A 13705-nucleotide genomic window follows, 5' to 3' on the forward strand; every position below is an offset into this window, starting at 1 on the left:
ACCCAGACCCAAATTATTTTAGGAAGACCTATCCTTTGTAGAGCTGGGGCCGTTATTGATGTCAGACAAGGGCGTCTGACTCTTGCAGTAGGGGATGACGCTATCACATTTAGTTTGCCTAGCACTTTAGCCCACCCAATGATAGAGGACACTTGCTATTCGGTCGATATCATTGATGAGTCTATTTATGACTTCTGGTCGGGTTCTTTTATGAAGGACCCACTGGAAGCTCTCATGCTTTTTGATGAGTGTGCAGATAGCCCAGAGGACGATGACGCTGCATTGGACTTACTTGTTGATGATTTAGATGAGCATGACGGAGAGCAGGTGGAGCAAATGATCAGCACTCTTTGCTCCATTGAGGTAAAGGTACCGGAACGTAAGCCTCTCCCTTCTCATCTTAAATATGCTTTTCTAGACGATACAGAACAGTATCCCGTCATCGTTAGTGCCAAGCTTAGTGATGATCAGCTAACTTCTTTGTTAGCTATACTTAAGAAAAACAGGAAGGCAATGGGCTATTCACTGGATGATATCACGGGGATTAGTCCCGATATTTGTATGCACAGGATAGAGCTGGAGGAGGATCACAAACCTTGCAGGCAGGGTCAGCGTCGGCTGAACCAGAAGATGCAGGATGTTATGATGGCTGAGGTAATGAAGCTGCTGGATGCAGGTATTATCTATTCGGTAGGTAATTCTAGATGGGTAAGCCCGATGAGGTAGTCCCGAAGAAAGGAGGGACAACTGTAGTTAAGAATGAGAAAATGAATTAATACCTACCCGAGTAGTGACGGTTGGCGGATGTGCATAGACTATAGACAAATGAATGCCGCCACCAAGAAAGACCACTTCCCCCTTCCTTTTATTGATCAAATGGTAGAAAGGTTAGCTTCACATAAGTTTTTCTGCTATTTAGATGGGTATTCGGGGTTCTTTCGATCCCTATCCACCCGCACGATCGGGCCAAGACTACATTTACCGTCCTAAGGGCGTTTTTGCGTATCGCAGAATGCCTTTTGGTTTGTGCAATGCCCCTGCCACCTTCCAAAGGTGTATGATGGGGATATTTTCAGAGTATATTGAGTCTATCATGGAAGTTTTTATGGACGATTTCAGTGTTTATGGAAGTGATTTTTCTAACTGTCTGTCTAACCTTGAGAAAGTGTTGCAGCGCTGTATTGAGGTTAATCTTGTGCTGAACTGGGAGAAGTGCCACTTTATGGTCAACGAGGGAGTTGTCCTAGGGCACTTAGTTTCTGATAGGGGAATAGAAGTTGACAAGGCAAAGGTGGAAGTGATTCAGCAATTACCACCTCCAATTAATGTTAAGGGGGTGAGGAGCTTCCTTGGTCACGCTGGCTTTTATCGCCGGTTTATCAAGGATTTCTCCAAAATTGCTAAACCACTTACACAGCTGTTGCTTAAAGATGCCCCTTTTGTGTTTACTGATGCTTGTCTTTCTGCTTTTAACAGGTTAAAGCAGGCCTTAGTCTCTGCGCCGATCATACAGCCTCCCAATTGGGACTTGCCGTTCGAGATCATGTGCGACGCGAATGACTATGCACTAGGAGCGGTGCTAGGTCAGAGGAAAGACAAAGCCTTGAATGCTATTTACTATGCAAGCCGAACTCTGGATGAGGCTCAAGTGAAGTACACTACCACGAGAAGGAGCATTAGTGTAGTTTATGCCTTAGAGAAGTTTCGTACTTATTTAGTTGGGTCAAAGTCACTGTTTTTTTCCGACCATGCAGCTTTGAGGCATCTCCTTGCTAAGAAGGAGGCCAAACCGCGGCTATCGAGATGGATACTCCTTCTTCGGAGTTTGACTTACGAGATCAAGGATAAGAAAGGGGCCGAGAACGTTGTAGCCGATCACTTGTCGCGACTGATGCGACAAGAAGGGGAAGATTCTCTACCTATTGATGATTCTTTTCCTGACGATACTTTAATTGTTGTTATATCGTCTATTGTTGACCAGGAACCCTGGTATGCGAGATATAGCTAACCGTTGTCGGTGGCAAGCGCCACACCGATCTTTCTTCTCGTGAGAAAGCGTTTTCTCTATAACGCTAAGCAAAGGTATTCCAGGATGATCCTTACTTGTTTAAGGAATGCGCAGACGGTCTCTACTGGACGGTGTATTCCGCAGTGGGAGACCAAAATGGTCCTGGAAGGCTGTCACTCCTCTTCATATGGTGGTCACCACGGTCCATCGTGCACCGTGGCTAAGGTACTTCATCTGGTTTTTACTTGGCCTTCTTTGTTTGTTGACGCCAAGTCTTTTGTTTCAGCTTGTGATGCATGCCAACGATCAGGGAACATTTCGAAGAGACATGAGATGCCACAAAACGGCATCCTAGAGGTTGAGGTTTTCGATGTCTGGGGCATTGATTTCCAAGGACCGTTCCCGTCCAAAGAAAGGTAACAGTACATTTTAGTAGTTGTAGACTATGTGTCAAAATGGGTTGAGGCAATTGCTTCACCTCATTGTGACGGTAAGACCGTGATAAAGATGTTCAAAAAGATCATATTCCCCCGTTTTGGTGTCCCTAGGGTCGTCATTAGTGATGGGGGGATGCATTTTAAGGAAAAGAAACTCACTTCCATACTGTCTAGAGTTGGTGTCCAACACCGGCGTGGTTTGGGGTATCATCCCCAAACTAGTGGTCAGGTAGAGGTCTCTAATCGCGAGCTGAAAGAGATCTTGTCTAAAGTAGTTTCTAAATCACGGAAAGACTGGAGTCTTAAGCTAGATGACACATTATGGGCTTATAGAACTGCCTTTAAGACACCAATTGGTGCATCACCTTATAGGTTAGTTTATGGGAAATCGTGTCACTTACCTGTTGAGCTGGAATGTAAGGCCTGGTGGGCAATTCGTGAGCTTAATTATGATCCTAAATTGTGTGGTCAGAATCGTCTTTTGCAGCTTGATGAATTAGAGGAGTTTAGGCTTAATGCCTATGATGTACTCGCGCATTTACAAGGAAAAGACGAAGAGATGGCATGACAAGAGAATCCTACCTCGGGAGTTTCATGTGGGGGCGAGAAGGTCTTTGTTTAATGCCCAATTGAGACTATTTCCTGGCAAGCTGAAGTCCAGGTGGAGTGGTCCATACACGGTGACAGCCGTCACTAAGTTTGGATCCGTGGAACTTGAAGACTCCGAGGGCCGCAGATTCAAGGTGAATGGCCAATACGTGAAGCATTACCATGAGGCGAGTGAAGCGGACAACCGCGTTGAAGTCCTGCGCTTCGACGAGCTCGACGCGCCAGTAACTTGATACCAGAAAGGTCGTGCGGGACCTCTTAAACCAGCGCTCTCCGGGAGGCAGCCCGGACAGTTTTATTTATGCTTTTGTTGAACTATTTGTTTTTTTTTTTTTTTTCTGTTTTAATTGTTTTTCTTTAGCTTTAAGTTAACATTTAGACGCTGCCTTTGGAACAATTTCTGTACTTTCCTTGCTTTCATGCGTCCTTTGCAGGCTAAAAGTACTCGATCGAAGGGCTTTTGTGTTCGATCGAGCATTTTCTGATGCGGCTACCACTCGATCGAGGGATGATGTCCTCGATCGACCAGATCCATAACCAGAACTACTCGATCGAGTGGATAATCACTCGATCGATCCCTTTCTTTACACTGTTCATTCGATCGAGCTGTTCCAGGCGGTCGATCGAGCAGTTATGATCTCCAGTCGCTGTTTTACGTCTACAAAGCCACAGTTTGACTTTCTTTGACCTCCCATGTTCATGGTCGGTTTGGGGAGGTCCCGCTATATGACGTTTTGTAAGTTTTCCGGCACCACTCCTCCTTTTCCGTTTAGTTTGCATTTCTTTCCCTATTTTCGGTACAATGAGGGCATTGTACGGTTTGGTTTGGGGAGGTATGCATCCATATCTGTGTCTGCATGTTTCTTGCATTTTTGCTTGTTTTAATTTATTTATTTCCGCATGCATTGTGTCTTAATTAATTCCAAAAAATCATGTAAATTTCAAAAAAATTTCACATTTTCATGTTTAAATTGAGTCGGAACGTTTGAACATTGACGCTACTTTGAATCTTTACTTGAGCCATGCATATTCTTGACATTTAGTTGGCATGACTATGTGCATTATCCACGAGTTTTTGTTTCTCTTTTATCTGAACGAATAGACTTGATTCTCTATGTCGGCAAGCTACAATACATTCTGAGGTTAGAGCTTATTAAACTGGTGACATTCATGACCGGTTTCATTTAGAATGTGAGTAGTACTCTCTTTAAGACATGTAACATTAATTTGCATAAGCATGAGTCTAGTCTTCTTAATACCTGTATGCATTCGGTCTGTGGATGGTGACACGTGTTAGGAGAGGCAGTCCCCCTTATTTCATTCTACCCATGAGCTTCACATAGCCAAATTGCCTTTTTGCCCATCAACTACTTTCTATAATATTTCCTACCCTAGCTGAGCTAGTAACGAGTAGTTCTTGGAATATGTTATTGCAATATGGTTATTTCATCTGATTTCAGAAAATGGTGGAAGAACTGAAGGGAAGGAAAGAAAAAATGTGTTGAGTTGTGAAAATGAAAGAAAATGAAAAACAAAAAAGAAAAAAAAGAAAGCGAAAAAGAAAAGAGAGACAGAAAAAAATTCAAAATGAAAAAAAAAAGGAATGAAAAAGAATGAGAATTGCACAATGTTTCACACTCCCATGCCTTATTTATATTTTATGGGGAGTTGACGATTTTTTTGGTGTTTGGTGAGTCTAGTGCATAATGTTACACCGTTTCATCTTGCTGTTATGAGTACGAAGTTGGGATGCAGTCTATATTTGGATCCGTTGTTGCTAGCCTGGCTATTAACCCCACATATCCAAATTCATTTTAGCCCCTTCTTACCCATTACCTCACTAACCCAAATGTAAGTCCTCGGCACGTGTCTTGGTCACTAGTATGGTTGGAGTGCATATGTACGGTTGTAGAGACTTTATTCATGTTAACTGCATGCGTGTTCTTATAGGTCGAGTTAGGTGAGCGTCTTGCTTCTTCCTATCTTTCACATATATACTCACCCTTTACCTGATTTTGAGTGACGAGCGACCCGTGAGAGTCCGACATCTTTGAATCTTGCAAGGTCGACGGTTCAGTAAGCTTGAAACATTAATTTAACTCGTTTGCAATTTTCAGTTGCCACTTTGTCATTTTGTTGCATTAAATTGGTTCTATTGGATGATTTGTAGCTGATGCGTTGGTCCCGTTCTATTGTTCACCCTTAGTTGCATTCATATTTGCTTGGGGACAAGCAAAGGTTTGGTTTGGGGAGATTTGATGCGTGTCTTTTATATAAGGTTTTCACCTCATTTTTTACACGCATTTCCGTGCTTTTTATGTAGCTTCTGGCTACAAATACCCCCGAATATTCTACTTTGGTCCGTTTATTGTAATTTGCAGGAATTGACCGAGGAGGAGCTAAATCGACCCCTAATTGTCCCAATTGTATGCATTTCTGGGAAATAAGGAGCCGGAGTTAAGGAATCTTACACTTGGAGGACGTATGAGCTGAAGTTAAGGAAGATACTCAAGTCTTGGTGCGCCTATATAGCTCGATCGAGTGCTTTAGAGCTCGATCGAATGCTTACACGCTTAAGTTTGGTCGATCGACTAGCTTCATAAGTCGATCGAGGATGTTCAGCGAGCAGTGCTCGATCGAGAGGATGTCCTAGCTCGATCGAGTGACTTAGAGTTCGATCGAGTGATCATCTTACTCGATCGAGAGGATTTCGCGTGCTTTTAGTCTATTTCCGCCTAATCTTTCATGGGCTTTTGTAATCAGTCCATGGATTAGGTTTAAGACAATTTTCAGTATAAGACTGAGGAGAACACTACGTTACTCCTATCACTTTTACTACGTACATTCCATCTGTTACTTTGTCACTGTTCATTTGGGAATTCTACTCTCTACCTTGCCACTTTGATTCGGTATTATCAATTTAATTATTTCTTCATCGTATCTATTGCTTTTAATTCCTTTTCCCTCTTACTTGATAATCGTTCAATCAATTAGTTTATTCATCATGTTTAATCTTAATTATCTTGTTATTGTTATTGATAATTCGTTGACTATGAGTAGCTAATTCCCTATGCTAAGACTATAGGGGACCCATGATCTGAAGGGAGAGTAATCGAATCACTCGGTCGATACCGGTACCGTCTTTGTTGTTTAAATGCTACAAATAACTGTAATTGCCTAATTGAGTCGACGCAATTAGACCCTTATTCTTAGTGGATCTTGACCTGGACCGAAAGGTTGGAAGAGGGAGACTAGTAGCGAACAATAGAGTATTGCAGCGAGGGCGAAAGTTAAACTGTTTACGCTTTAGGGTGAATTAAGGACCGAAAGGCGACGTTCGCTACCCCTTAGACCGTACTACATTGACCTGGGAACTAGATTACTCGACCTGATGATTATGGCGAACCGCTTGTCTTAGCTATTCTCTTTTATCTGTTAAACTCCTTCCTTTTATTTCTCTTTTCCCTTATTCTGTTAGTTTAGAAATCACAATTTATAAACCCCCAATTTGGCTACCTTGGTGAACTTAGTTTAGCAGAAAAGTTCCTACCTCTCTGTGGATTCGACCCGACTTCCCTAGCTATATTAGTTAGTTGGAACCAGTTGGTTTATTTTTGACAGGTACGCGACAGATGTGTCAACAAGCAATCTAGGACTCCAAATTTCTACTAAGATGAGACTCCTTCAACGTAGGTTGGGAGGTGGATTTCTCCTAACGTGCTTCTAGTTTCTACACTGAACCCTACCAAAACGCTGGACTTTTTGGTGATTTGATCCTCATTGATTTTTATGGCTTTCAGCACGTCAAGCATGATCAATTTTATTGAGCTGCCTCCATCTACTAGGATCCTTCTTACCATGGCAGTTCCAATTTGCATAGAAATTACCAGGCCATCATGATGAACATCAGGGATGCCTACCAGGTCATAATCACTTAAAGTGATTGTTGGGATATGATCCGGTTTGAAGGGTGATACAGTCCTTGGCGTCCTGGCTATCTTTTTTACTGCTGAACTGGTCAGGCCGCAGATTTATGATCCACCAGATATGAATTTTACTTCATAGATTGGAGGTGGTGGAGGGAGGCTGCGATCTTGCTTATGCTCCTGGTTCTCTTTGCCTTGATCTGCATTCCTGCCTTTCGTCTTGATCAGGTCTTTTAAGTATCCAGACTTCAGTAGATAAGCCACTTCTTTCCTCAGGGTAAAGCAATAATCCATCGTGTGTCCAACGTCCATGTGGAATTCGCACCATTTGGAGTTATCTCTCCTAGGGTTAGGGTTTTCTACATTTCTGGGCCATCTGACTACTGGTCCCATGTTGTCAAGCCTCTGGATTAACCCTGCAATATCAACACTGAAGTTATGCTCAAAAATAGGTGGAAAAATTTTAGCCTTACCTTGATACTCATGTGCCAGGTTGACTTCTGAATGGTCTGGCCTGGAATATGGAGTAGGTCTGTAATTGTTTCCTTTGTTGCTTTTCCTATTGCTTTTTTCATAGTCCTTTGGTCCACTGGATGATCCAAGTTTGTAGCTCTTGTCTTCTTCTAGCCAGATAAAAGCAAGAGTCTTGGTCTGGACATCTTCGAAGGTATGGCAGGGATACTTAGTGAGCTCGTTGTATAAGTCACTATGTGGTAGCAACCCCTGCCTGAATGCCTCCACTGGTGTTCCAACGTCACACCTGGGAATATATACTTTTTCTTTGTTGAATCTTGCAAGGAATGTCCTGAGAGTTTCATCAAGCTTCTGTGTAATCCGGTAAAGATCACTGGATCGCTTCTCCAACTCCCTGCTACTCGCAAACTACTGGGTGAAGTTGTTGATCAGGTTGGCAAAGGAATAAATGCTCCCAGTTGGCAGGTTGATGTACCATTGTAAAGCAGTGCTGGCCAGGGTTGTTCCAAATCCCTTACATATGCAAACTTGCCTGAATTCGCTGGGAATGGATGTAGCCAGCATTTTCTGTTTGTACAGGGCCACATGGTTTTGTGGATATGTGGTCCCATCATAGATTTTCATAGACGGGACCACAAACTTCTTGGGCAAGTCCACTTTTGCTATTTCGTCTATGAAAGGCGAATCAGCATAGCTGTCAGGGGTAGCTTCTTCCAGGCTGGCAGGTACTCCAGGTATCTTGTCGAATTTTTCATTGAGTTTCTTGATTTCCTGGACTACTGCCATCATGATGGCTGCTGCAGATTCATTAGGTTTTTCATTGTTATTTTTTGGCTCACCATCATCATCAACATTGATGAATTTAGAACCACTTAGGCTCCCAAAACTAGAAAAATTGATGTTTTTGATAATTGATGCAAATGGGGTTCCTGGCTGGAATCTAGAGCCTGCTCCTTGGGTTTTTTCCAATTTTTGCTTCAGAGCTGACTCAAATTCTCTTAATTGCAGGATTTCTGTCTCAGTTTGGGCTACTTTTTCTTTCAAGCTTTCCAACTCAGCGATTTGTTGGAGGGCTGCATTCAACTGTTCTTCAACGGTAGGCTGGGCCATTTTTGTAGCATATTTGAATTTTTGTAAGATGAGGAAAAAGGATTTAAAGAGCTAGATGCCCCACGGTGGGCGCCAATTGTTTTGTGTGGATTTTGCGCTAGACAAAAGCAGGTTATGGTAGATTTAGGTAGGGTAAACTAGCTCTAATTGGTCTGTGAGTCAGGTTGACAGGGTATAATGCAACAGAATATAAGTACGATAAAATAACAATAATTAGACAAAGAATTTTGTACGTGGAAAACCCTTAAATGGGAAAAAACCACGGGCACCAAGCCAGGAGAGGATTTTCACTATTATATTGAATATTTAGCACAATGACGTATGATTAGCTTAGAAGTTGTGAAAGAGTATTGTATGCTTGAATTCGTCTTGTGTATGTCTCGTGTCTTCAAATGACTTCCAAATACTCCTTATATAGTGATGATTTGAACGACTGCTTGATCTAACTATAAATGCGGAATATTTGCCTTAATTACCTGTAATAATTCTCATTATTGCGTCCTTAATTGCTGCCTTAATTGCGGAATCTTCCTATTTAATGCTGCGTATGTATTCCTCTTATAATATGATTTCCTGGTCTAATATCGTCCTGATATTTTGAACGTTCCCCTCTCCATGGCCTGGCGCCTATCTTCGTGTGTCCTGACAGCTTGACATCTTGACGCCCTGATAGTCAGGCTAAGGTAAGATATTGATTAGGGATATCTGCGGATTTCCAGGCCCAACAGTATGTATAGGAGGAGGATTCGTAGAGGAGAGATTTTGAGATAGCTGCTAGATCGTTTGATTTTGTGATTGCATTCCAGGTAGGGTTCCCTACTCGGTGTTAATTACATGATGTGTGTGGTGGTTGTATTGTTATTGTTGATTTATCATACTGCTGGTGTTTGTGACGGTTGTTGATTAACATCGTTGACTGTTTTTTGTATCTGTCTGTGATCTTCGGGGTGCGTCCCTGGCTGAGTGGAGTCACTTGCGGGAGTGGCTTCACGCCCTTGATTCGCCTTCTATGGAACCCGCCACAGAAGGGATGTGCACATTAATGAACATGGGTTTATCACTCGGATGAGATGAGCGGGGCTTAGGTGGGTACGGCTGCGGTCCCTCACTGGCGGTGTGGAGTATCTGTTGCGATGGGTACTCTGGCAGGACTACACGCTTTAGTGTGTAATCAATTGTGTGGAGATTGATTATGGAGACTGGGATTTGATGTGACGATCGAGCTATTTGGCATTTGTTTTATTGTGATTTGTATTGTGTAATTTGTACTAACCCCGTTTAATGTTTTGAAAACTGTGGTGATCCATTCGGATGGTGAGCAGTTGTTGAGCAGGTTAGATATGATGCATTTTGGCTAGCTGGGTTGAGTCATCACTTGAAATTAGAAGAGTCTTCCGCTGTGTCAGACGATGTCCTTAGTTATTCAGTTTTGCTAGTAGACAGTTTTAGTTTTGGATTATATTTCATTTAACAATTTTGAGTTGGAACATGTAATCACTTAAACAGTATTTTATCTTGTTAAAGTACATTTCTTCATTATCTTATGATTATCATTGCCCCGGGTAACCGAGATGATGACGTTCCTATACCTGAGTGGTCCTGGTAAGGCACTTGGAGTATGGGGGTGTCACACAGACAATGCACTTAAAACAGTTCAAGTAAGCACATACCTGTTCTAAGTAATACCACAGATCCTTAATCAATACCTAAGAAAGCACAAGGTATTATTAAGTCTGACTTATAACTAAGACTCAGCAAAGTTAGTAAGATTTGAAAGTTTTTGAGAGAAATCTCAAGGTTTTCATTTATCAAAGTCTGAGTAAAGCATCCTTAAATAGTCCTTTTCTGTGAAGTTTCAGTACAAATAAATGATAGATATATCCATCTAAGGGCTAAGAATGATCTTAGGAAGAAAACAAGAGTAGTGGAAATATTTTACAACGGATACAAAAGGAAATTAAAGCAAACTGAACAAAAACAAAAGAACTGCAAGTTGATAGTGACAGGCTGTCCTTGGCTGTTGTGTTTCTTTGGTTGGTTGTTGAAGGTAAAATGGCCTTGGTCCAGGCACCATCTGTGGCTCAAGGCTCTATCTGGTGAATGCTGAAATAGGGCAAGAGTTTCTTGTTGAGAGTTTTTCACTTGTTTGGCCAAAAATGGCAACTTTACTTTATCTGAATTACCCTCCTGTAACTTGCTTTTCAGTCTGATTTTCTGTGCAATGCCTTAGGAATTGGGCCTGGCTCCTTAGGATGAATTTGTGATTAGTTGAACAAAGATTCAGCTGGTGGGTAGTTTGAATCGTGCACTTATGGCCTGATGAACTTGGACTGTCAAATGATGATGCGCGAGTGTTGTTGTTGTGACTGTTCTTGGCCTGGGTTGTGCCTGGTATTCCTGGCAAGATAAGGGCGTTCTTAGTTTATCCCTGGCCATCCTCTAAAATATTTCTAGCCTGGTTAACAACTCTTGCTGCAGTTTGGGTTATAAACATTTGAAAACATACCCGGTGGATAAGAACTTTGTCTAAAGGCTTGATAAGCACATACCTTCTCCATAGTATCTTGGCATAGAGCGGCATAATGACCCGCACCTCCGCACCCTTTATAAATGATGATTTGGCTAGTAGAGGACATGATATTGAGTTGTTGAAGAGAATCCCTAACATCTTGTTCTAGTGATTGTTGTTGGAGTAAGGCAATTTGAGCCAACAAAACGGGATTATCAGAAGATTCCTTCTTACCCTTGAGTGGCACACTTCGGGAATTGACATATTGCGCTGATGGGTTAGATGTCGTCGGGTCTCCCAATCAAACACATTTATAATTTTCAACAAACAACTAGTTAGTGGTTAAGTCGAGGTCGATCCATGGGACGGTGTGCTTTGGGTTCTAAGTCTATCTATCTCAATTTATGCTAGTGTCACAATTGATGGGGTTTGTAGTTGTGCTTTAAACTAATGAAAGTAATGAAGTAAAGCAAACAATAAACTAAGAGATGTAAACAATAGGCTAAAAGTACTAGGATATCATGGGCTCATAGGGGATTCATGGTGTTGATCATACAAACATGTTTACAAAGTTGCAAGCAATTAATGTTGTGGAGGAACCGAGTTGGTTTATGTCTTACGGTTCATAGGAAGAGTTGGGTCCTGGAGCCGAATCGATTAGATTGTACAACACCTACAAGTCGACTTAATTTCCTCCTATTCAACTTCTATGCATGGTCTAACAAGACTCGAGTTGGTTTATATCTTACAAGTCAAGTTGAGTAGATAAGAGATGGTAAAAATGCAAGGATTCATAGGCTTAGCATTTCATCAAACAAAACATGTGCATAGGTTGACATCACAACAAGCAAGCGAACTAATTATGAAAACATATTAAATTAAGCATGATTAATCCCATGTTGGTTTCCCCTAATTACCCATTAATCCTAGTTAAGAGACTACTCACTTATTATCATGGTAAACATGTCATTAATGGTGTCAATCATCACAACAAGTGTAAACATGATAAGAAAATGAGGAAATAAACAATAAAGAGTAAAGGGTAAAAGAATTATACCAAACTTGAGATGATTCCAAATAATAAAGCAAAGAATAAAAGAAGAGAACTTGATTGATTGATGAAGAGTTGTCAATTCTCCAATAATAACCCAATAATCTTCAATTACCCAATAATAAACTTGAATAATAAACTTGAACAATAATTAAGGAAAGATTAATGTGTAATTTGTGGAAATATTAAAGAGTAATCTATTCTAATCTACTCCTAATCTAATCTAAGAGGATTTATTTCTAGCTAAGAGAGCTTTTTCTAATATAAGGAAGCTTGGTTTCTTTGATTATTACAAATGGGATATTTATAGTGGGGATTAGGTGCACAAATTAGGGTTTACTAAGGGCTTAAATGACGATTAAGTCCTTGAGGAATCGCTCCTCTCAAAAGAAATGCCGGTCTCCTTTTTGCTAGTCTTCCGAAAATATGCGCATCTTTCATGGAGAAAGAAGAAAACGAAAGTTGCTGTAAGGGAATCCGAGCGGCCAAGGGGTCAGGACGCTCGGATTGTTGGAGCAGAGGACGATCGGATTCAAGCACGGGACGCTCGGATAAAAAGAAGGGAAGACGAGCGGATTTGGAGGGTGGACGAGCGGATTCCTGTAGCAGACGAGCGGATGGCGGACAGCTTCTTTGTTTGACCTCGGATTGTAAAACGGACGTCATTTTCTCATCCAGACTTCTATTGGAGTGATTCAAAAGCCTAGATCACTTGATTTTTCGATGCCGTTCCATCTAGCATACTTTCAGAGCCAAAGGAGCAACCCTTGGTTTGGTCCCGAGCAATTTCTTCTTGCATTGACTTCCTTCTCGTCATCCTTGCGTTTTAACCCTATGATCCTTCTATATACTCTTTATTCCTACATCCTTGGTCATCATTCTTGCCTCCTCTTCATACTAGTCCATCCAATATCATCAAAAATCTTCCAAATATGCATGCAAGAGGGGGAGATTCCGCCTCATTTATCTCCTTTTCTACAAAACATATGAAATGCGCTAGAAAAGCAAATAGGAAGGTTTTGACGGATAAAATGGTCATGAAATGATATAATAGTATGAAAAATGGGTTCAATTAAGGGACTAAATGTGCGCAAATAATGTTCACATAATGCGCGTCATGGATTCAATTGTGGCATGAGGAATATCGGTGTCAATTTGATCAAACCGCCCATTGTTGGCAGAATCTAGAATCCTTCGGGACTCGACACAACATCCATTATAGAATGTTATAGCTAGGAACCAAGCATCCAACCCATGATGTGGGCATTGCCGTTGCAACTCCTTGTACTTCTCCCAAGCTTCATATAAGCTCTCAAGAGCTTGTTGACGGAATCCGGTGATTTGGCTCCTCAAGGTTTGAGTTTTATCCGGTGGTAAAAACTTTTGATAGAAAGCAAGAGCCAATGTCTCCCATTTATCATATGGTGACGATAAATATGCCTTTCTTAATGTGGTTAAGACACGACGTCTGGTAGGGGACCCGGTTGGATTCCGGACCAGGTACATTTGGGCATGTTTCGGTACCTGTTTGTGATTGTTGGTATGTCTAGGCGTGTTCCGGTACCAGTGTGGTTGTCAGTA

At 41.6% G+C, this 13705-nt stretch overlaps 1 non-coding gene across 1 annotated transcript; it reads left to right on the forward strand.

Annotated features, from left to right (window-relative positions):
* The first annotated feature begins 13373 nt into the window (after positions 1 to 13373).
* LOC141616540 (small nucleolar RNA R71) lies at positions 13374 to 13481 on the forward strand. Its single transcript, XR_012530882.1, has one exon. It is a non-coding gene; the product is annotated as a small nucleolar RNA R71 (small nucleolar RNA).
* The last annotated feature ends 224 nt before the right edge of the window (positions 13482 to 13705 follow it).

This window comes from Silene latifolia, chromosome 11 (assembly GCF_048544455.1).
Source record: "Silene latifolia isolate original U9 population chromosome 11, ASM4854445v1, whole genome shotgun sequence".
NCBI lineage: Eukaryota > Viridiplantae > Streptophyta > Magnoliopsida > Caryophyllales > Caryophyllaceae > Silene > Silene latifolia.